The 23463-nt window shown below is 35.2% G+C and overlaps 1 protein-coding gene across 3 annotated transcripts in view; it reads left to right on the top strand.

The window, feature by feature from the left end:
* ZPBP (zona pellucida binding protein) overlaps nt 1-23463 on the top strand; it is a 119263-nt gene that overhangs the window by 87936 nt on the left and 7864 nt on the right. The window contains exon 8 of one of the 3 annotated variants that reach the window (XR_015724079.1): nt 14678-14792. The exons of the other annotated variants lie outside the window; for them this stretch is intronic. The gene's annotated coding sequence lies outside the window, so the exon portion shown is untranslated. The remainder of the gene's footprint in view (nt 1-14677; nt 14793-23463) is intronic. 3 annotated transcript variants of the gene reach the window in all.

Here is a 23463-nt window from a genome sequence, read left to right as displayed (position 1 = left end):
AACTTGCTGTACCCTTGATGAGCCAATCCCTCCTTACCTTTCAGCAACTCATAAATACCTTTATTACAATGGCATCATTTTATGTTTTATCCACCCAGAAAAGTGTTAGAATCCAGAAATAGATATGGTACTTATTACTAAGTGTAAGGCCCTAGGAATACATTGATTAATGACCTAAAAAGTTGCTTCTCTGATGTTTAAATTTATCAGGTCAAACAACTCATAAACAGAGATGTGAATAAAATCATTGCATATGGTGATAGGCACAGTCAAAAATATTCAACAAGGTGATGTGATATACTCTATCAGTCAGGTCCAAACAGAAAACAGGCCTACTCACTAGTATTCTGAATAGCATTTAATGAAAGTGCCATTGTTAGAGGTTTGGGCAGAGTGAAGGGGGCCAAAAAGGTATGTTGAGCCACCTAGGACTGCAACACCTTGAAGCATTTTTCATCCTTAGGCTTGAAGGATGAAGATGAGGAAGGAAGATGCAAGCTTATAAAGCCTGGGACTGGAGAGATGGACTGCCTGGTGCAGGCTGCGGGCATGTGATGAGGCAGTCACTCTAGAGAACCTGCAGTGAGCAAGAAGGGAACAGATGTCCTGCCCTGCAGTCCTAATGGAGCCTCTCTTTGGCCAGACACAAAGGGAAGGGACCTGCTTGATGGAGTCTGTTGATGTCAGTTCTAAGAGACCTAGAACAGGGCAGAGAAGGGTAGGAAATGCACCAGGCTATGGGTTCAACCATCAGGGAGGGTAAGTAGGGTTTAAACAGAGGACTGAAAGCCTACATTACTTGGATTTCAAGGAAGACTTCACTCAAAAAGTGACTCTTGATTTGAGCCCGGTGTGCTAAGAAGCTGGTCATGCAGAGATCTGTGAACTGAGTTTTCCGGGCAGAGAGAAAACACATACGAAGGCCAGATTTAGCACGGCATGCTTAATAACTCACTATTGGCCATGGCCATAGAGAACGTGGATAGATTTAGCATATTTAAGGGGCACAAAAAAAAAAATTCATGGATCGTAAAAGCTTGAGGAGGACGGGAGGAATGAAGTGTGACTCTTAGTTTAAGCATGAGTGGGTGGTCTAACAGATCTCTCAGTTGCATTGTTTTGTATTATGTAAAGTTGCAGTCTGATTTTATTTCATATAGAATGCCCAATTTCTCAGGCCCATTCATTGAAAAGTTCATGCTTTTACTCATGCTCACTTGTATTTGTATAGGTAGATATGTTTCTGAGCACTTTCTTGTTTCATTACAATACTGATCTATCTCTTCACCAATTAGTGTAACTTCATGAGTTTTGACCTCTGATAAGGAAAGGCCTTGTGCATTATGAGGCCATTGCCTCTCCATTTAAATTTTTCGATAGGTTTGTCAAGTTCTACAAAGATGGCTATTGGATTTTGATTGTGACTTCACTGAATCTGTACATCTATTTGGGAGAATGGCCACACTACCAATATTGCATCTTCCAGTTAATTAACATGTGTGCGTGTGTGCTTATGGGTATGTGCTTGTGCATCTTCATTTTAAAAATCTTCCTTTATAATCTTTATTTAAATGTGTCCCAATTATAATTGTTCTCAGAGGTCTTACAAATATTTTACTTCTGTTTATATCTAGGTGCTTGATAGTTTTAGAACTTTTTATTTTGACATAATAGTAGACTTCAGAAAAGTTAGAAAACTATACAAAGCTTTCTAGGCTATCTTTCACCAAGCTTATTGCTACACACTGAATCCCCCAAAACTCATAGGCTGAAACCTAATCCCCAGTGTGGTATTTGATGGTGGGGCTTCTGGGAATTGATTTTGTAGATGGTGCAAGGTGAGGGTCCAGTGTTACTCACTTGCATGTGGATGTTCAGTTTCCCAGAATCATTTGTTAAGAAGACTATACTATACCATGGAATGGTCTTGGCTTTCTTGTTAAAACGTCAGTTGACCGTGTATGGAAGGGTTTGTTTCTGGGATTTCTCTTCTGGTCCATTGGTCTGTGTGTCTGTGTTTATGCCACACTGTTTTGATAACTGTAGTTTTGTAATAAGGTTTTTTTGTTTGTTTTTGTTTTTTTAAAGAGAGAGAGCAGGGGAGGGGCTAAGGGAGAAAATCGCAAGCAGGCTCCACACCCAGTGCAGAGCCTAGTGTGGAGCCCAACACGGGGCTCCATCCCACGAATCTAGATCATGACCTGAACCTAAATCAAGAGTCAGACACTTAACCAAATGAGCCACCCAGATGCCCCAACTTTGTAATAAGTTTTGAAACCAGGAAGTGTGATGCCTCCAATTTCCTCTTTTTCAAGATTTTCTAATTACTTGATACTTGAGTTCCTATATGGTTTTAGGATGGTATTTTTTTGTTTTGTTTAGTTCTGGAAAAAAAAACACACACAATTGGGATTTTATCTGATAGGGATTGCAATGAATCTATAGATTGCTTTGAGTAGTATTAGAATTTTTACCTTAATGATATTAAGTTATCTGGTCCAATAATACAGATGTCTTTCCAATTATTTATGTCTTCTTTAATTTCTTTCAGCAACGTTGTGTCAGTGTACAAGGCTTCTACCTCCTTGCTTAAATTTATTTCTGAACATTTTATTATTTTTGATGCTATTGTAAATGATTTTTAAAATTTCCCCTTGAAGTGTTCATTGCTGATTTTAGAGATGTGACTATTTGGGTGTATTGACTTAATATGGTGGAACTTTGCTGAATTTGTTTATTAGATTCATAGGGTTTTTTTTTTTTTAGAGTCATAAGATCATATCTGTGAACAGAAATAATTTTATTCTTCACTTTCAGTTGGATTCCTTTTATTTCTTTTTCTTACCGGATTACTGTGTCTAAAACTTCCCAGTATGTTGAGTATAAATGGCAAATGTAGACGTCTGTGTTGATTTTGGTCTTGGGTCTTTCATTCTTGAATATGATGTTAGCTGTGAGTCTTTTTCATATATGGCCTTCAACATGTTAGGAACTTTTCTTCCATTCATAGTTGATTATTTTTGTCATGAATGAGTGTTGACATTGGGAAAAAATTTTTTTCTGTATCCCTTGAGATGAGCATGTGTTGGTTTTTTTTTTTTTTTCTCCCTTTATTCTGTTAACTTGGTGTAGTACATTGATCAGGTGTTCATATGTTGAATCATTCTTGCATTCTGGGAATAAAATCCACTTGGTCATGGTGTATAGTCCTTTAATATGTTGCTGAATTTAGTTCTTTGTATTTTGTTGAGAATTTTTGCATCTATACTTGTAAGGGATATTGGACTGTATTTTTCTTTTTGTGTCTTTGTCTGGCTTTGATATCAGGGTAATGCTAGCCTTATAGAATTAGGAGGTTTTCCCTCACCTGCAAACTTTGGATGAGTTTGAAAAAAAAATTTGTGTTACTTCTTGTTTAAACTTTGGTAGAATTCACCAGTGAAGGTATATGATCCTGGACTATTCCTTATGGGCAGGTTTTTGATTACTGATCCAATATCTTATCAGTTATAGGTCTATTCAAATTTTTTATTTCTTTATGGGTCATTTTAATGGATTATGTGTTTCTAGAAATTTGCCCATTTCATCTAGGTTATTCAGTTTGTTGGTGTACAATTATTCATAATATAATTTATATAATGTGTAAAATCAGTAGTAATGTTCCTGCATTTACTGATATTGTGATTTTAGTGTTTTGAGTCTTTTCTTATTTAATCTTTGTCTACCTGAAATGGTCAGTTTAGTGGATCTTTTCAAAAGAACCAAATTTGGATTTTGTTGATTTTTCTCTATTGTATATATTATATTAGTATGTATATAATATATATATTAACTTCACCTTTAAGCTTTATTATTTCCTTTATTCTGCTGGCTTTGTGCTTAGTTTGTTCCACTTTTCCAAGTTCCTTAAGCTAGTTTGTTAATTTGAGATCTTTTTTGTTGTATGTGTTAGAGGTTATAAGTAACACTCTTAGCATGTATTTTCCTGCATCCCATAAGTTTTGGTATATTGTGTTTTCATTTTTCTTTGTTTCATGGTATTTATTTCCTTTGCGTTTATTAATTGATACCTTGTTCATTAACATATTGTTTGATTTCCAAGTATTTGTAAATTTTCCAGTGTTATTAATTTACTAGGTTTATTCTGTTGGGATCAGAAAAGATACTTCATTGATTTCAGCCTTTTAAGTATTAAGACTTCTTTGTCACCCAGCATGTGGTCTGTCCTGGAAAATGGTGTATTCTAGGTTTCTAGGTTTATTCTGTTGGGATCAGAAAAGATACTTCATTGATTTCAGTCTTTTAAGTATTAAGAATTCTTTGTCACCCAGCATATGGTCTGTCCTGGAAAATGTGCCATGTGCATTTGATAAAAATGTGTATTTAGCTTTCTGGTACAGGCTTCTGTGTAAGTCTCTTAAGCCCTGTTGGTTTGTAGTTTTGTTCAAGCCCTGTATCAATCTTTTGTTTGGTTGTTACTGTTAAAAGTAGGGTTTTGGGGGGCTCCTTGGGTGGCTCAGTTGGTTAAGCATCTGCCTTTGGGCTCAGGTCATGATCCCAGGGTCCTCAGATTGAGCCCCACATCGGGCTCCCTGCTCAGCGGGAAGCCTGCTTCTCCCTCTGCCTGCTGCTTCCCCTGCTTGTGCTCTCTCCCTCTTCCTCTCTCTCCGACAAGTAAATAAATAAAATCTTAAAAAAAAAAAATGGGGCTTTCAAGTCACTATTTTGTATAACTCTTTTTCCCTTCAATTCTATCATTTTGCTTTATCTATTTTGGGACTCTGATGTTAGGTGTGGTTCATATACATTTATAATTGTTGTGTCTTCATGATGAACTGAATTGTCCTTCATCGATATGTAATGTTCCATCCTTTTATTTTGTAACAGTTTTTGTCTGAAAGTCTATTTTATCTGATATTAGGGTATCCACCCCAACTTTCTTTTGGTTATTATTTGCACATTGTAACTTTTTCTGTTTTTTCACTTTCAGTCTATCTGCATCTTAGGTCCATGTGGGTCTTTCATGGATAACATGTAGTCACATCATTTTTTATTATCCGCTCCGTCAGTATCTAACTTTTGATTAAAGAGGTTAATCTGCTTACATTTAAAGTTATTACTTATAAGGAAGGACTTCGGGTTTTTTTAATATTTGTTTTCTGTATTTCTAAAATCTTTTTTGTTCCTTATCTCTTCCATTCATACCTTCTTGTTTCTGTTTAGTTGATTTATTATAGTGACACTTGTTGATTCCCTTCTTATTTCCTTTGTATGTATAGCAAAGCTGTTGTCTCTGTGGTTACAATGGGGATGACATATGACAACCTAACTTTATAACAATCTAATTTTAACTGATATCAACTTAAATGTATTCAAATATAAAAGCTCTATACCCCCTTTAAATTATTTGTGTCCCAAATTGTATCTTTAGTATTGTGTGGCCCAAAACAGAGATTATAATTATTTTTATGTGTTTGTTTCCTACATCCTTTGGAAAATGAAAAAGTAGTTACAAATCAAAATAATAATAAAACCCACATTTATACTCCTCATGTACTTACCCTTACCAAAGATCTTTAATAGTCACATGGCTTTGAGTTGCTATCTAGCATTCTTTCATTTCTACCAGCAGGACTCCCTTTAACATTTCTTTTAGGGCAGGTGTAGTGGTAATGAACTCCCTCAGCTTTTCTTTATCTGGGAACAGCTTAATCTCTCCCTCATTTTTGAAGGGCATTATTACCAGCTATAGCATTTTCAGATGACATTTTTTTTTTCTTTCAGCTCTTTAAGTATATTATGCCACTTTCTTCTGGCTTACAATATTTCTGCTGAGAAATTAGGTGATAGTTGTATGTAGGATCTTGTGTGCATGATGAGATGGGGCGCCTGGGTGGCTCAGTTGTTTAAGTGTGTGCCTTCAGCTCAGGTCATGATCTCAGCGTCCTGGGATTGAGTCCCGCATCAGGCTCCCTGCTTGGTGGAGTCTGCTTCTTCCTCTCCCCCTGCTCGTTCTTTCTCTCTTACTCTCTCACTCTCTCAAATAAATAAAATCTTAAAAAAAAAGAATGTTTTTCCCTCATTGGGTAGAATGTTCTTCTGTAAATATCAAATAGGTCAGTTTGGTTGTTGATGTTATTTGAATTTCCTATATCCTTACTGATTTTCTGTCTGTTCTTATTATATTAATAATAAAAGAGAGGGGTGTTTACATTTCTTACTAAAGTGATTGAAATATGTATTTCTTTTTATAGTTCTCTTGGTGTTTTTTTTTTTTCACTTCGTTTGAAGTTTTGCTATTTGGTGCATAAATGGTTAAGGGTATTATATCCTTCTGTTTATGTTAACACCCTTATTATTATAAAATAATTCCTTATAATGGTCTTTCCTCTGACTAGTGGTTTGCCTAATGTTAACATTGCCAAATAAGTAGAAATCCTTATTACTTATTTTACTTTATTACTATTTTATTAGTGTTAATATAGTTTATCAGTCAAGTTTCCACCAGAGAAATAGAATCAGTAAGATATATATTATATATTTAGAGATTTATTGTAAGAAATTGGCTTATGTGATTTTGATAGCTAGCTAAACGATTTCAAAGTCCATAGGGTGGGCCCCCTGGAAAGGGGAGCCTCAGGTCTGCTCCTAGCACTTTTAACTGAGTAGATCAGTCCCATCAGGGTATCATCTTTAATGAAGTCAACCGATTGTAAATGTTAACCACATCTACACAATACCTTCACAGCAATGCTGAGATTCACATTTGACTGAATAACTAGCAAGTATTACTTAGCCATGTTGACACATAAAACTGACCAGTACACATACTATGTTATACGTTTACTCTTTCCTTACTTTAAATTTGTCTTTGTATTTAGGTGTATTTATTTTGGCAACATATAATTTGATTCTGCTTTTTTTAAAAAAATCTAATCTGACAATATCTACCTTTAAATTGGGACTTTTTTTTTTTTAAGATTTTATTTATTTATTTGACAGAAATAGAGACAGCCAGCGAGAGAGGGAACACAAGCAGGGGGAGTGGGAGAGGAAGAAGCAGGCTCATAGCGGAGGAGCCTGATGTGGGGCTTGATCCCATAACGCCCAGATCACGCCCTGAGCTGAAGGCAGACGCTTAACCGCTGTGCCACCCAGGCGCCCCTAAATTGGGATCTTTAAACCCAATTTAATGTGACAATTGATAGTGTTAGGTTTAAGCGTATCATCTCACTGTTTAGTATTTCCCATCTTATTTTTCCCTTTTTTTCCTATTTTTCATCATTTGATTGAATCAATTGAATATAGTTTATGATTGCATTAATCTTGCTGTTTACTTATTAAGTACAAACCTGTGTTTTTATTTTAGTGGTTGCTTTACGTTTGTAATGTATATCAATTTATTGCAGTCCACATTAATACTATACCATTTCACATAAGCTGTAAATCATCTTACATAGTATACTTCCGTTTCTCTTGACCTTTGTGCTATTCTTGACGATATTCATTTTTTCTTTTTTTAGAGGTTTATTTATTTTAGAGTGTGTGTATGCATGTGTACAAGCTAGAAAGAGAGAGAGAGAGTGTGTGAGCATGCAGGGCAGAGGGAGAGAGAGAGATTCCTAAGCAGACCCCCTGCTGAGTTTGGGGCCTGATGCGGGGTCGATCTCCTGACCCTGAGATTATGACCTGAGCCAAAATTAAGAGTTGGCTGCTTAACTGACTGAACCCCCAGGTGCCCCAACATCCACTTTAGTTTTATGTATATCACAAATCTTACACCACATTGTTATCATTTTTACTAGCTGATTATCTTTTATGGGGATGTAAATAATAAGGAAATGTCTTATATTTATCCATGTAATTACCATTTCCAGTGGTGTTCATTCTTCGTGTAGACCCACGTACATTTGCAATTGTTTTCCAATGGCCTGAAGGATTTTATTTTTATTCTGGTGTGTCTCTGCTACTGAAAACACTACATCTTCTTAATTTCTGAAACAGATCTTTCTTTTTCTTCATTTGAGCTATTTTGTTTATTGGATATAGAAATCTAGGTTGACAGTTTTTCTGTTCTTTATACATTTTCAGTGTTGCCCCTTGTGCTCTAACTTGGATTGCTTCCAGTGGGAAGTCTGCTGTCATCTCTGTTTTTATGAGGATCCTTTAAAGAGTTTCTCTTTATCCCTGCTTGTGAGGAACATACATATCACGGACCTCAGTGCTGTTTTCTTCATGATTCTCGTTCTGGGAGTCTGGCTGGATCTGTGGACACTGTACTCTTCAAATTCAGAAAATTGTTCTGCTTTATTTATTCAAACAATTTTTATTAACCCCTTCTCCTTTAGAGATTCCAGTTAAAAGCCTGTGAGCTTGACTGACATTTTCTCACAGCTTTTTTTAATCTTATTTTGAGTTCAAATAATTAACATAGTGTATCATTTGTTTCAAATGTAGAGTTCATTTATTCATCAATTGCATATAACACCCAGGGCTCATTACATCACGTGCCATCCTTAATTTCTGTCACCCAGTTACCCCATCCTCCCTCCAACCTCCCCCCAGCAATCCTCAGTTTGTTTCCTAGAGTTAAGAGTCTCTTATGGTTTGTCTCCCTCTCTGATTTTGTCTTATTTTATACTCCCCCTTCCCCTATGATCCTCTGTTTTGTTTTTTAAATTCCACATAGGAGTGAAACCATATGATAATTGTCTTTCTCTGACTGACTTATTTCACTTAGTATAATACCATCCAGTTCCATCCATGTCATTGCAAATGGTAAGATTTCATTCTTTTTGATGGCTGAGTAATATTCCTCTGTGTGAGTGTGTACCCCATCTTCTTTATCTGTTCATCTGCCAGTGGACATTTCAACTCTTTCCACAGTGTGGCTATTATGGACATTGCTACTATAAACATTGGGGTGCAGGTGCCCCTTCTTTTCACTACATCTGTATCTTTGGGGTTAATACCCAGTAGTGCAATTGCTGGGTCATAGGGTAGCTCTATTTTTAACTTCTTGAGGAACTCCTTACTGTTTTCCAGAGTGGCTGCGCCATTTACATTCCCACCAATAGTGTAAGCATTCCCCTTTCTCCGCATCCTCACCAACATCTGTCATTTCCTGACAGCTAAAATTCTCACAGCTTTTTGTTGATCTCTTCATAAAGCTTTCTGTGTGTTTTATTTTGGAGTTCCTATTGTCACCTCTTCATACTTACTCATCTTTTCTTTGACAGTGTTGCATAGACCATTAAGCTTACCCCATGTACTTTTTCATCTCACACATCTTGGTTTTGACCTCCAGATAACTTGAACGCTTTTTATATCTTACATGTATTAAGTTTTGAACTTATTGGAATATTATTTTAATTGTTTTCATGTTGTTTTCTACCACTTCTCACATGTTTGTTCAGAGAAGATGGCAATTATTTTTCTTTTTATTATGAGTCATATATTCTTGCCTCTCATATAGTTGATTTTTCACTGAATGCCAAACAACATTGTTGCTTGTTGAATATTTTTGTATTTCTGTATTTTTTTATTAGTGAATTTTGTTCTGGCACACAGATAAGTTGTCTGGAAACAGTTTGACCATTTCTAATCTTGCTTTTAAGATTTATTAGGCTGAACCAGAGTTCAGTCTAGGCTAATTATTACCTGCTATTGCAACAATTTTCTCTTGGCTCTGGCCATATGCCTATCGTTCATGAGGGTTTCTATACTGACCCATGGTAATATGCCCTGAAACCAGCCCCGAATCAGCACTGGATATTATTACATTATAGTATGGCCTAGGAAGACAGTGGAGAGCTGTATGTTTTATGACTAGCCTCAGAAATCACCTTGTGTCACTTTTGCCATACTCACAAAGGTCTACTCAAGTTCGAAGGGAGGTAACACAGACTCTACTGTTCAATGAGGTCACAATTTAAAAATGTTTAGGATGGGATATATTGTGTTTGCCACCTTTGGAAAAGTCCTTTGTATTTCCATATGCATAGAATCAGCATGGCCAATTTCCATTTTCAGTAAGCCTGATAGAATTATGACTTGGAGAGAATATGGCTTTGTATTCATGAGCTATATTATTTTTCATCATTATTGGGGTATAATTGACAACATTGTATATAAGACATACAACTTGATGCTTTGATATACGTATACATTGTGAAATAATCGCCACAATCAAGCTAATTAACATATCCATCACTTCTCATTATCTCACATAGGTACCATTCCTGTGTGTGGCAAGATCGCTTACTATCTACCCCTTCACTAAATTTTAAGTATGCAATTCAGTATTATTAATTATAGTTACATTGCTGTATTTTGATCTCTAGAAATTAATTCATCCTGCATAACTGAAACTATAATATCTCCTCATTTCTCCCTCCTACCAGACCCTGACAACCACCATTCTACTGTCTGCTCCTTTGAGTTTGACTACTTTAGATTATGCATGTAAGTGAAATCATGCAGTATTTATCTTGCTGTGTCTGCTTTATTTCACTTAGCATAACGTCTTCCAGGTTCATCCACGTTGACACGAATGGCAGAATTTCCTTCTTTGTTGAGGCTAAATAATATTCCATTGTATATATAAATCACATTTTCTTTATTCTTTTATTCTTGGATGGGCATTTAGGTTATTTCCATATTTTGACTGAATATTTGCAAACCACATATCTGATAAGAGCTTAATACCCAAAATATGTAAGGAACTCCTACAACTCAATAGCATAAAAACAAGTAATCCAATTAAAAACAGGCAAATGACCTGAATAGACATTTCTCCAGAAGACATGCCAATGGCCAACAGGTATATGGACAGGTACTCAAAATCACTAATCATCAGGGAAATGAAAAAATAAAACCACAATGAGATATCATCATGTTATTTTCAATAAGACGAAGAAAAGAGATAATAAGTGTTGGTAAGGATGTGGAAAAAAGAGACTCTTCTGTACTCTTGGTGGGAATGTAAATTGCTATAGCTATTATGGAAACCAGTGTGGAGGTATCTCTGTTTCTTTAGGGCTTCTTAAATTTCTCATCAGTATTTTGTCATTCTTGGTGAGAATGCTTTACACATTTTTTTACTCTATTTTAAATTAGATTTTAAAATTTACTTTCCAATTGCTGATTGTTAAAAAACAAATATAAATTTATTTTGTACGTAGGATTTATTTCTTATGACCTACTAAACTTAGTTATAGCAGATATTTTGTAGACCCCTCTGATTTGCTATGTAAACAATCATATGGATTAGCAAATAACATATTACTTATTCCTATCAATCTTTGTATCCCCTATTTCTTCTTTCCTGTTGCAGGGGCCTGAGTAAATATTTAATATAAATTATGAGAATAAATATGCTTATCTTGTTTCTAATCTTAGGAAGAAAACATAAGTATTTCACCTTGAAATATAATGCTAGCTGTAGGGTTTGTTTTTTACATGTCCTTTATCAGATTAAGAAATTCCTATTTATTCTTAGTTTATGAGTTATTTTGTTATGGATGAGAGTTGGATTTTGTCAGCTGCTTTTCTGCATTTATTAAAATAAAACAATGAATTATATTTAATCTTTAAAAATATTTATTGAACTTTACATTCCTTGGACAAATTCCACTTCATCATTGCATGTTGTTGGACTTAATGTGCTAATATTTTAAGGAATTATATTATTTATATTCATTTTATTTTAATTTCTTTCTTGGTTTTAGCAATCATGAATATGCCAGCCATTAAAAACAAATTGGCAATATTCTTTCTATATATTCTGACAAATCATATATATATGATACATATGTATTATGTATATATATGTGTGTATATATGATGCATATGTTTACATATATATATGTAATAATAGTACTTTTTTCCTTAAGTATTTCATAGAATTCACCAGTGAAACTATTTGGGCTAGGAGCTTTATTTGTGTGGAATATATATATTTATTTTGAGAGAGAGAGAGAGTGCATGAGCTGGTGGGAGGGGTAGCAGGAGAGGGAGAGAATCTCAAGCAGGCTCCACACACAGCATGGGGACTGATGCAGGGCCTGATCTCACAACCCTGAGATCATGACCTGAGGCCAAATCAAGTCTCGTACACTTAACCAACTGAGCCACCTGAGCACCTGGGGATAATATTTTAATCAAATTTATTAAGGTGTCATAAATGCACACATTTTAAGTTTAGTGTAAGCATTTTAATTGCATAATTCAGTGAGTTCTGACATGTCTGTTCATTGATTTAACCAGTACCACTGTGAAGATACAGAAACTTCTGTTCACCAGATTGTTACCTTAAGCCACTTCATAATCACTCACAACTACTTAATAAATATAACTATTTATCTGTTCAACTCTTCATAGGCATTTGGGTTGTTTCTAGTTCTGGCTATTGTGAATAAAGCTTGTATGAACATTTCTGTGTGAGTTTTTGTGTGGAGTTATATTTTTTTTTCTCTTGGGTAAAATTACATGAGAGTTAAGGTGTAGGGTAATATGGTAAGGTATGTGTAACCTGTTAAGAAACTCCCAAAGTTTATAGAGTATTGGTTGAATGATTTTCACACCCACCAGCAATGTATGAGATTTCTACTTGTTTCACATTCTTGCAGTCTTGATATTGTCCATTTTTTACATTTTAACCATCTCAGAGTATAGCACTACCTCATTTGTAGTATAATTTGTAGTTACCATACAACTGATGGTACCAAGTATCTTCTTATGTTCTCTTTGAGCATTCATACATATTCTTTTGTGAATTGTTCAAATATTTTCCTCTACCCTTTTATCAGGTTATTTTTCTTCTAAACATTGACTTATAAACGTTTATTTATATATTCTGGAAATAAGTCCATGTGTATTCTCTGTCGAATTTCTGAATGGTATCTTTCAAATATCAGAAGTTCTAATTTTGACAAAACTAAGTTTCTCAATTTTTTTTTCCTAATGGCCCAAAGATATTGTGTTCATCCAAGAAATTTCTGCTTACACCAAATTCATGAAGAATTTTTCCTGTTTGCTTCTAGAAATAGTAACTTTGTCTAATGTGGCCTTGCTAAACAGTTACTGTGCTGAGTTTATTTTTTAAGATTTTTTTTTTCATGTCTAATCCTGTCATATAGGAGTAAAGACAGTCTCACTTTTTTATTTAGTTTCCATCCCCTTTGTTTTTATTGTCCTATTGGCCTGCCTGGCACGTTCAGAAAAGGACTCAACAGAAGTGGTGAGCGTTGGCATCTTTTTCCTCTTCCCCTTGTCACGACCCACTGACTTTCCCAATTAGGCGTGATACTAGTTGGAGGCTTTTCAAGGTGCCATTGATTGATGAAGGAGATTCTCTTCCATTCCCTATTTATTTTTATTTTTGATTATGAATGAGATTGAATTTTGTCATGTTTTTTACACACTGTTGAGATAATCAATAATATTTTTAATCTGTTATATTTTATGATGCATTGGCGGATACACAGATGTTGAACTGACCTTGCATAAGCTAATGTAATGTAAACTACATGTGATCATCATTTATAATTTCTATATATCACTGAGTTTTATATGCTAACAGTTATGGATTTTGTATCTATATTCATGAGGGACGTCGGTTTGTAGTTTTGTAAATACTTATAAAATTTTAGTAATAGGGCACAGGTATTTAAAAAATGAATTGCAATCATACCTTCTTCTTGCCTTTTCTAAATAGTTTGTGTAAAATTTATATAATTTTCTCCCCAAGTGTTTAATTCTTCATTGAAGCTATCTGTCTGTACCCACAGATTTATTTTTGTTTGATTTTGCTTTGGGGGGGAAGGTGTGTGTGTGTGTGTGTGTGTGTGTGTGTGTGTGGCAGAGATTTATTATGGCTTTTGGAAACAAATCTCTTTTTTATAATGGTATATTTCAAACATCTAGAAATATAGAAAATGATATTGTAAACAAGTATGCACATATATCATTCCAGCAAGTAAACAAGTATGTCATCTATTCAAAACATTTTATATTGTCACTTCGTATTCTAAGATTTAAACCCATTTAAATAGGAAACAGCTGAAGCCTCGTAGAAATTAGGCCCATTGTCTTTCCTTTCTGCTCAGATATATCTGTTATCAGAATTTGGTATTTTTTATTCCAGTTCAGGATGTTTTAACTTTTTTATTGCAGTAATCAATAATGACAGATAGTATTGGTTTGCCTGATAATCACTAAATACACATTGTCTTACCTTAACTTCTGTATCTTGCTTTGTTTGGGCTCAACATTGACTTACAGTTAATTTCTCATTTTAAAATTGTACAATTTAATGACTTGGACACGCATATATCCATGAAACTGTCACTACAATCAAGAAGAGGATCTTTGCCACAATGCTGAATTTTGCTTATACCCTTTTGTAATTGATAGTACTTCCACATTCATTCCCAAACAAATGCTGATATGCTTTGTGTCACTATATATTAGCATGCATTTTTATAACTTTCTGTAAGTGGAGTCATGGAATATATAATGTTTGAATGCTTTCACTCAGCAGAATGATTTTGAGATTCGCCAGTGTTATTGCATGTATTAATAGTTTGTTCTTTATTGCTGAGTAGTATTCCGTTGTATGGATATACCACATTTGTTTATCCATTCACCTGATGATGGACATTTGGGTTGTTTCCAGTTTTAGGCCATTACAAATAAAGCTGCTATGAACATTCCTGTACAAGTCTTTGTGTGGACATATGTTTTCAGTTCTCCTGGGAAAATACCTATGACTGCGATTGCTGGGTCATACGGTAAGTGTATGTTTAACTTTATAAAAAAAAAAAAGCCAAATTATTTCTTAAGGCTGTACAATTTCATGTTCTACCAGCGAAAAGGCTGTACAATTTCATGTTCTACCAGGGAGTTAAAGTTATTCTAAATCCTTACCAAAGCATAGTATGATCACTCTTTTTAATTTTAGCACTTTCAGTGTATGTGTGTGTAGTGGTATCTCATTGTGGTTTTAATTTTCAGTTTCCTTTTAAAAAGGTATTTTCAAATTCATATTGGGTATTGGTATTTCGTTTGCATGGTATCTGTTCAAATATCTTTCCCATTTTTTAAGTGGTTCTTTGTCTTACTGAGTTGTAAGAGTTCTTAGTATAGTATAGACAAAAGTCACTTTCCAATATACAGGTTTTCCACGCTATCTGAAATTTCACTTTATGCCACTTTGCTTTTATGAAAGACCTACCTTAAAACCAGTTTTCATTAACCGAAGAAAATCTGATAGGATTTCCACTTCTGTGAAGTGTAGTTGCTTCTTTGCTTTGCACCATTTCAGCTTCCAAAATTTTCCCTAGGAATGCTCTGGTTTCAGATAGCGAGGGGAACCTGTATGCACGTGAACGTATTCTCCCAGACTGTGGCCTACTTTTTTTATTTTCTGAGAAAAACACTGAAGTCCAGCTTACTAATTTTTTATCCTGTGGTTCATGTGTTTTTGTGTTCTAATAAACATTTGCATATTCTAGGATCACAAAGATTTTCTCCTGTGCTTTTTGTTTAGTACTTTTGGGTTGTGCATTTAGGTCTGTGGTACATTTTGAATTAATTTGTCTATTTGGTACAAGGTAAAGGTTGATGATTTTTTTTTTTTAACCATACAGATATTCTGTCCTGGTGATCTAGCATGATTTGTTGAAAACTTCTCTTTCTCCATTAAAATTTCCTGGTACCTCTTGTTGAAATTCAGTGGACTATCCTTGTGTAGGCTTGGTTTTGCTCCATCCAACCATGTCTTTAATTTCAGCAATACCGAAGTGTGGATTGCTGGAGCTTCATAGTAGCTATTACACTACATTTAAAAAATTACTTTGGTCATTCTGCTTTTTTGAATTACCATATACAGTTTCGAATTAGCATGCCAATTTCTGCAAACAAGCCTGCTGCGGTTTGAATAGATTGCATTGATTCTAGAGACAAAATTAATAATAATTGTCATTCCAAACACATATAGTCTTCCGACAGTGAACATGGTTATCCTCTGTCTGTGTAAATTATTTTAAATTTGTCTCAAGGATGTTTTGTAGTCGCATATTTTTTCTTGGATTTATTCTGAAGGATTATAGGGGGTTTTTTTGCTCTTGCTTTTAATCATTTGTTTGTAATGTAAATTGAATTGTTTTTAATTGTTTTTAATTTTCCAGTTAGCATATAAGAATGCAGTTGATTTTTTTTTGAAGAGGATATTAAATTATTTATTGATTGCACATGATATTGTATGATACACAGGCTTTATTCCCATTTATAATTTTATCTGATACCATAATTCAATTCAGATACGTTACATAGGATATGCCAACAATCATATTAATAACCAGATAAACTCTTTGACTTTCCTTGGGTGGATGATCTTTTAATGGTGAACTCCAGGTCACAACGAACTTACTGTGTCAGTTAACTATATCAAAGTTTCTGGAGACAGTGGCTTCTATGCCCAGGCAGGTTGTATATAAATTTCAAATGAAACCTGGAATCATCTTGAAGGAATTCTGACTTCACATAACAATGTAGTTTACCAGAATGGCTTCAGAGTAGACTGTGTTTACGCTACATTTTTAAAAAGACACGTGCATTCAGCATCATGCTCAGACTGTTAAATTTAGCAATCAATAGCATACGTGCAAAAAAAAAAAATCTACATTAAAACCCTTTTTTGGAATGCTTTTTACTCTCCATAGAGAAAAATAATCTATTATACAGTTCATCACAACTACAGTCCTTGAGTTTTTGTCCATGCATGTGAGTATTGTCTAAAACATGGCTTGTTTGTGGCAGCTTGCCACCACTGTGTTTGGCTGAGTTCACAAATCTCTTGTAACCTGTAGCTTCCCTGTCACTTCTCTGGCTCTCCTCTCCTGCACAGCTTTCTTTACTGACATTAACTAAAATCTTCCCCACTGTCATAGCTCTTGTTTGTGCTGGAACCACCACAGCCGCCTTGGTTGTGTGGTTTGGCAGAACATTGGCCTCTACCACCTTAGGGGCTAGAGCTTCTGCCTCCATAATTTTCCTTGTTTCTGGGTCCAAAATGAGAAGACTGAGTGTTGTAGTTGACAGAATCATTGTAGCCTCCCTTGCCTCCAGAATAGCTTCCATCATTACCAAGTCCATGTTAATCATCCCCACTGCTTCCATATCCACCACCACCTTGACTGCCACCAAAACCACTTCATTTACTGAAGTTCCTCCATGACCACCACCAAAGTTTCCAGAACCACATCGACCTCTTTGTCTGGATGCAGCACTAGCCATCTTTCCCTTAAATAGGGCTTTTCTTACATCACAGTTATGGCCTTCACAGTATGGTATTTCTGAATGATAATCTTATCTACAGAGTCATGGTCATCAAATATTACAAAAGCAAAGCCTCTCTTCTGGCCACTTGTCTTAGTCATGATTTAAGTCACTTCAATTTTCCCATACTTTTCAAAATCTCTTAGATAATGTTCTTCGGTGTCTTCTTTAATGCCACCAACAAAAATCTTCTTCACAGTTAAGTAGGCACCAGGTCTTTGCACATGTTCTCTTGGTTCCATGACTCTCCCATCCACCTTGTATGGCCTTGTATTCATGGCTGCATCCACCTCTTCTGCAGTGGCATACATAACAAACAAAACCTCTGGAGTGCTTGGTGTTTGGATTTCTCATTCCTACATAGTCCATGAACATTCCCCAGTGCTCACAATGGCTCCTCAGACTCTCATCAGCTGTTTCAAAGACCAAACTTCCAATGAGGAGCTTCCATAGCTATCTGGGCTCTTTGGGAGACTCTGACATAGACGTGACAGCAGTAGGAGAGGAGACTTTAATGATGCTTCCTAAGTGGCATCCACAGGCAGAAAGCAAGTACAGATGATTTGTAAATACTGAGCTGGATCATGTGACTCTCTTTAATTCACTGAATAGATCTCAAAATTAATTTGTATACTCTATATTTTTCTTAAATGAGTAAACATATCATCTGCAAGTAACAGCAGTTTTACTTCTTTGTCTTATAGTTATGCCTTTTATTTCTTTTACTTGTTTTATTGCATTTGCTAGCTCCTCCAATACAGTGTTGAATAGAAATAAGAACAAGTATTCCTGCCCTGTTCCCAATATTAGAGATAAATAACATTTTACTTTCAAGTATGATATCAACAGTAAGATTTTCTTAGATGCTTGTTGTCAGTTTGAAGCAGTCCCCTACCATTCTTGGTTTTCTGAAGTCTTAATCATGAATAGTTAGTGAATTTTGTCCTATACCTTATCCGCAACTTTTGAAATAATCATATGGTTTTTGTCCTTTATTATGTTAGTATAGAAGCTTACATTGATTGATTTTCTAATGTTGAAATGACTTTGCATTTCCAATTTCCCTTTTGATATCTTCTTTATCCTATTGATCTTTCAAGAGAAAATTAATTTCCACATATTTGTGAACTTTCCACTTTTTCTTATGTTACGGATTTCCAGCCTCATTCTATTGTGATTTTAAATGATTTGTATGCCAGTCTTTTTGGGTTTGTATTGTGGCCCAAAATATTGTCTATCTCAGGAAATATCCCAGATTTTATCACTCTTACTGCAGATGGATTAATTCGATACAAGTTAGAGTTGGAGTTCTTACCACTTGTTTTTGAACATTGTGGACATTGTTTTTGGTACATATTTTTTGTTTGTATAATGCAGAATGAGTCTTATTGTCCCTTTTCTTTGTTCCTTTTAGAAAAGTCTTACCTTTTTAGAAAATTTAAGAAAAAAATTTTTTCTAGTAATTAATTTCATTAATGTCAAAATTTTCTTTACCCTCAGATCTAAAATAAGGGTACATGCCATACATATATATGTCTTTTAAAGAGTCCTTTCTTTTGTTTTACTGATCTGTGGTAATTACTAAATTATTAAGTGTCTTGATGTCTAGAGAGGATAAACCACCTTCTTTATTCTTTTTAAATGATACCAGTTTTAAATTGTTCATCAAGTTATATAAAAGAAAATTGTGGTTGATATTTTATTTGAGTGTAGTGCGGGTATAGATAAACTTGTTAATATTTACACTTTTGCTTTATAAAGTTGGATTTTTAAAAATCCAGCCTGAGAATCTAATAGTAGGCCATTTTAACTGATGCACATTATTGTAGACTGTATTTGTGAGATTTGTTCATATTTTTGTGGTTACAATACTATCTTTAAAAATTTCTATTTCTACATAATCTATCATGAATATATAAAGGTGTATGTGTCTGTTTCATTGTTGAATTGCTTCGCACTTTTGTTTTTTTGCCATGATGAACAATGCTGTTATTAATATCTTTGTTTATACATACTAGTATCCAAGATTCCTCAACGTCATTACCTAATACTGGGTCAGAAGACATGCAATTCATTAAAATATATCAGTCTGTCTTCCAAATTTGGTGTATGAATTAACACTTTTACAATAGCAATGTAGGAGAAATCCTATATGCAGTTCTTGGCATAATCACACTTTACATATTTGATCTGATGACCCTATGGAATGCATCACATTTTTAAAACTGTGGTAGAATATACATAAGATAATGTTTTAAGCATATTTAAATGTACAATTTCATGGGATTCAGTACACTTACATTGTTGTACTAACCATCAGCACCATCCGTCTCTAGAACTTTTTTCATCTTCCTCATTTGAAATTCTGTACCTATTAAACAATAAGTCCCCAGTCCCCTCTTCCTTTAGTCCCTAACAATCACCATTCTTCTTTCTGTCTCTCTAAATTTGACTACTACAGGTACCTCTTATAAATGGAATCATGCAATATTTGTCCTTTCATGATTGGCTTATTTCACTTAGCATCTGTGTTGTATCATATGTCAGAATTCCTTTCTTTTTAAGACTGAATAATATTCCATTGTATGGATGGCCCACATTCCCATTCTCTAAAATGTGTGGTAGGTTACCATCACACATTTTCAACCCATTCCACAGTACTTTTCATAGTTTCACATTCTCACATTTTTTACATTAATTCACCTAACACATATCACATCTTCTTTTTTTTAAATAATTTTTTTATTTGAGTATAGTTGACATTCAATGTTACATTAATTTCAGGTGTACAACATAGTGATTTGACAAGCTCGTGCATTATGCAACATTTTACCTAAGTGTAGCTAGCATCTGTCCCTATACAATGCTAGTACAGTATCATTGACTATATTCCCTATGCCGTGTCTTTTATTCCCGTGACTTACACTACACCTTCTCTATCCATGTGTATGTATCACATTTTTTTTTTATCCATTCATCTGTCAATGGAAATGGGTTGTTTCCACCTCTAGGCTATTGTGAATAATGCTGCAGCAAACATGATGTGCAAATATCTCTTTGAGATCCTGCTTTGAGATCTTTTGGATAAATATTGTATCAATCCGTTTGGGCTTCCATAACAAAATCCCAGACTAGATGGCTTGAATAGTATAACCCCCCCCCCCCCCAACACACACGCAATTCTAGAGTCTAGAAGTCCAAGTTCAAGGTTTTGGTTTCCCATGAGTGCTTTCTTCTTGGCTTGCAGATGGCATAGCATGCCACCTTCTCATTATATCCTCAGATGGTCTTGGTTAGTGTGTGCAGAGGGGACAAAGAGAGCAAGCACTCTGCTGCTGTCCCTTCTTACAAGTGATGAGGGAACAGAAGGCAAGCTGAGGACAAAGCAGAAACTGACACCCTGCAAACCACCCCCCCATGTATGCAACATTCCTCGGCACTCCCGGCTGCCCTAAAACTAAGGAAAGGAAAAAACAAATGGCTAACTGACAGAGATCACAGCCCTGCAAGACCCATAATTCAGTTTCCTGAAGCCCTAACGTTACCACCCCCTCCATAAAATTGAGGGAGGCTGAGGCAGAAGGAAATGTAAATAAAATGGTATTTCTTTTAAACCTGAGGCCCATTGATAAGGACACCTGATAGGAGGAAAGTAACATTCCTCCAGGAAGCTCCCAACTATCTTACTGTTAACACCTCCTAGAGGGGTCAACAACCTTAACTTGACAATAGCAAGGCCTCCAGTATCCTGTGAGTCTTCTTCAACATATGAAAGTACTTTCTCAACCTCCCTTTTCCTTACCTCCCCCAACCCCATGGTATATAATCAGCCACCCCTCACAACCTGGGGCAGCAGCTCTTTCTGCCCAAGGGTCCTGTCCCCGTGCTTTAATAAACCACCAATTTTGCACCAAAGATGCCTCAAGAATTCTTTCTTGGTCATCGGCTCCGGACTCCACCCCACTGAACCTCACCTATATCCCACAACCTCATCACAAGGACACTAATACTATCAGATCAGAGTCCCACTCTTAAGACCCCATTTAACCTTAATTATTTCCTAAGAGGCCTCATCTCTATAGAGAGCCACACTGGGAGTTAGGTTTTCAACATATACATTTTAGAGAGGCACACACTTTCAGTCCGTATACTTATACCCAGACATAGAAGCACTAGATCATATGGTAATTCAGTTTTTAACTTTTGGAGGAACCACCATACACAGAGGCTGTACCATTTTACACCCCTACCAACAAAGCACAAGGCTTACAGTTTCTCTGCATCTTGGCCAACACTTATTCTACTTTTTTTTTTTTTTTTTTAGTAACTTGCCATCCTAATATGTGTGAAGTGGTGTCTCATTGTGGTGTTGATTTGTATTTCCTTGATGGTTAGTGATGTGGAGCAATTTTTCATGTATTTATTGGTTATTTGTATGTCTTGTTTGTAAAAATGGCTACTCAAAGCTTTTGCCCATTTTTTAATTGAGTTGTTTTAATTTTTGTTGTTGAATTAGAGTTCTTTGTTACTATTATTATTTTGGATATTAACCTCCTTTGTAAATAATTATGTTTTTCTTTTGTCCATATGCTTTTGGTGTTACATTAACAAACCATTGAAAAATGTAATGTCATGCATCTTTTAGCCTACATTTTCTTATAAGAATTTTACAGTTTTAGCTCTTCTGTTTGGGTCTTTGATCTTTTTGAGCTAACTTTTACATATGGCTTAAGGTACGTGTCCAGCCTCCTACATTTGCATGTGGATATCCCCCTTACCTGCTACCATTTGGTGACAAAACTGTCCTTGCCTCATTTGAATGATCTTGGTACCCTTGTTCCAAATCATTTGAGAGTTTATTCTTGACTATTTTATTCTGTTTGTCTCTAGCTCTGTCTATATGCCAGGACTATACCATTTTTATTATTGTAGCATTGTAGTGTTAAAATCAGCAAGTATGAGATTTACAGCTTTGTTTTTCAAAATTGTTTTGGCTATTCTTCATCCCTAAAGGTTTCAGTGAATTTTAGGATGGATTTTTCTTTTTCTGAAAACATTGCCACTGGCATTGTGATAGAATTTACATAGAAACTATGAATGGGGGCGCCTGGGTGGCTCAGTCGTTAGGCGGCTGCCTTCAGCTCAGGGCGTGATCCTGGCGTTCCAGGATCGAGTCCCACATCGGGCTCCTCCGCTGGGAGCCTGCTTCTTCCTCTCCCACTCCCCCTGCTTGTGTTCCCTCTCTCGCTGGCTGTCTCTATCTGTCAAAATAAATAAATAAAATCTTAAAAAAAAAGATTAAAAAAAAAAAAACTATGAATGGTTTGCAGTAGCATTGACAGTTTAACAATATTAAATGTTCCAACCCATGACCATGAGATGTCTTTCCATTTATTTGTGCCTTCTTTGATTTCTTTCAGTAATTTTTAGTAGTTTTTAGTATACAAGTATTATTCCTTGTTGGCTATTTACTCCTAAATATTATATTTTTGATGCTATTGTAAATAGAACTGTTTTCTTAATTTTCTTTTTGTATTGTTCATCGTTAGTGTGTAGAAACAACTGATTTTTGCACGTCAAACATATCTTGTAACTTGGCTAAATTTGTTTCTTAGGTCAATTAGGGTTTTTTTGGTGGATTCCTTAGGGTTTTTTGCATAGAAGATCATACTGTGTGGACAGGCTAGTGTTACTTCTTTCTAATTTGAATGATTGATTGATTGATTGATTGATTTTGCCTTGCTGTGGGTGAGACTTCCAATATTGTATTAAAAGAGGCAGAGGTAATAGTCATCCTTATCTTTTTCCTGATCTTAGAGGAAAATCTCACAGTTTCTGATGGTTGTGGTAGTGACTGTGGGTTTTCATGAAAACCCGTTATCAAGTTGAGGAGAATCCATTTTATTCCTCTCATGGTTTTTTTTAACGTTAAATAAGTATCTATTATATTATCCATTACCAAACATTGTTTTAAGTGATACGAGAGGGAAATACCAAAAATACAAATTTTAGCTTGTGGGAATTTTAGGGAATGTGTGATCTAACGGAATATAAATCTGGACATATGAAAATTTAAGTAGCAATTAAGGACCAAATGTGGTAAGGGCCACATGGGCAATACAG

The sequence above is a fragment of the Ursus americanus genome, chromosome 3 (genome assembly GCF_024610735.1).
Source record: "Ursus americanus isolate L20-20 chromosome 3, mUrsAme1.1.p, whole genome shotgun sequence".
Lineage (NCBI taxonomy): Eukaryota > Metazoa > Chordata > Mammalia > Carnivora > Ursidae > Ursus > Ursus americanus.
Note: the sequence above shows the minus strand (reverse complement) of the source record. Positions and strands in the feature narration are given on the sequence as shown.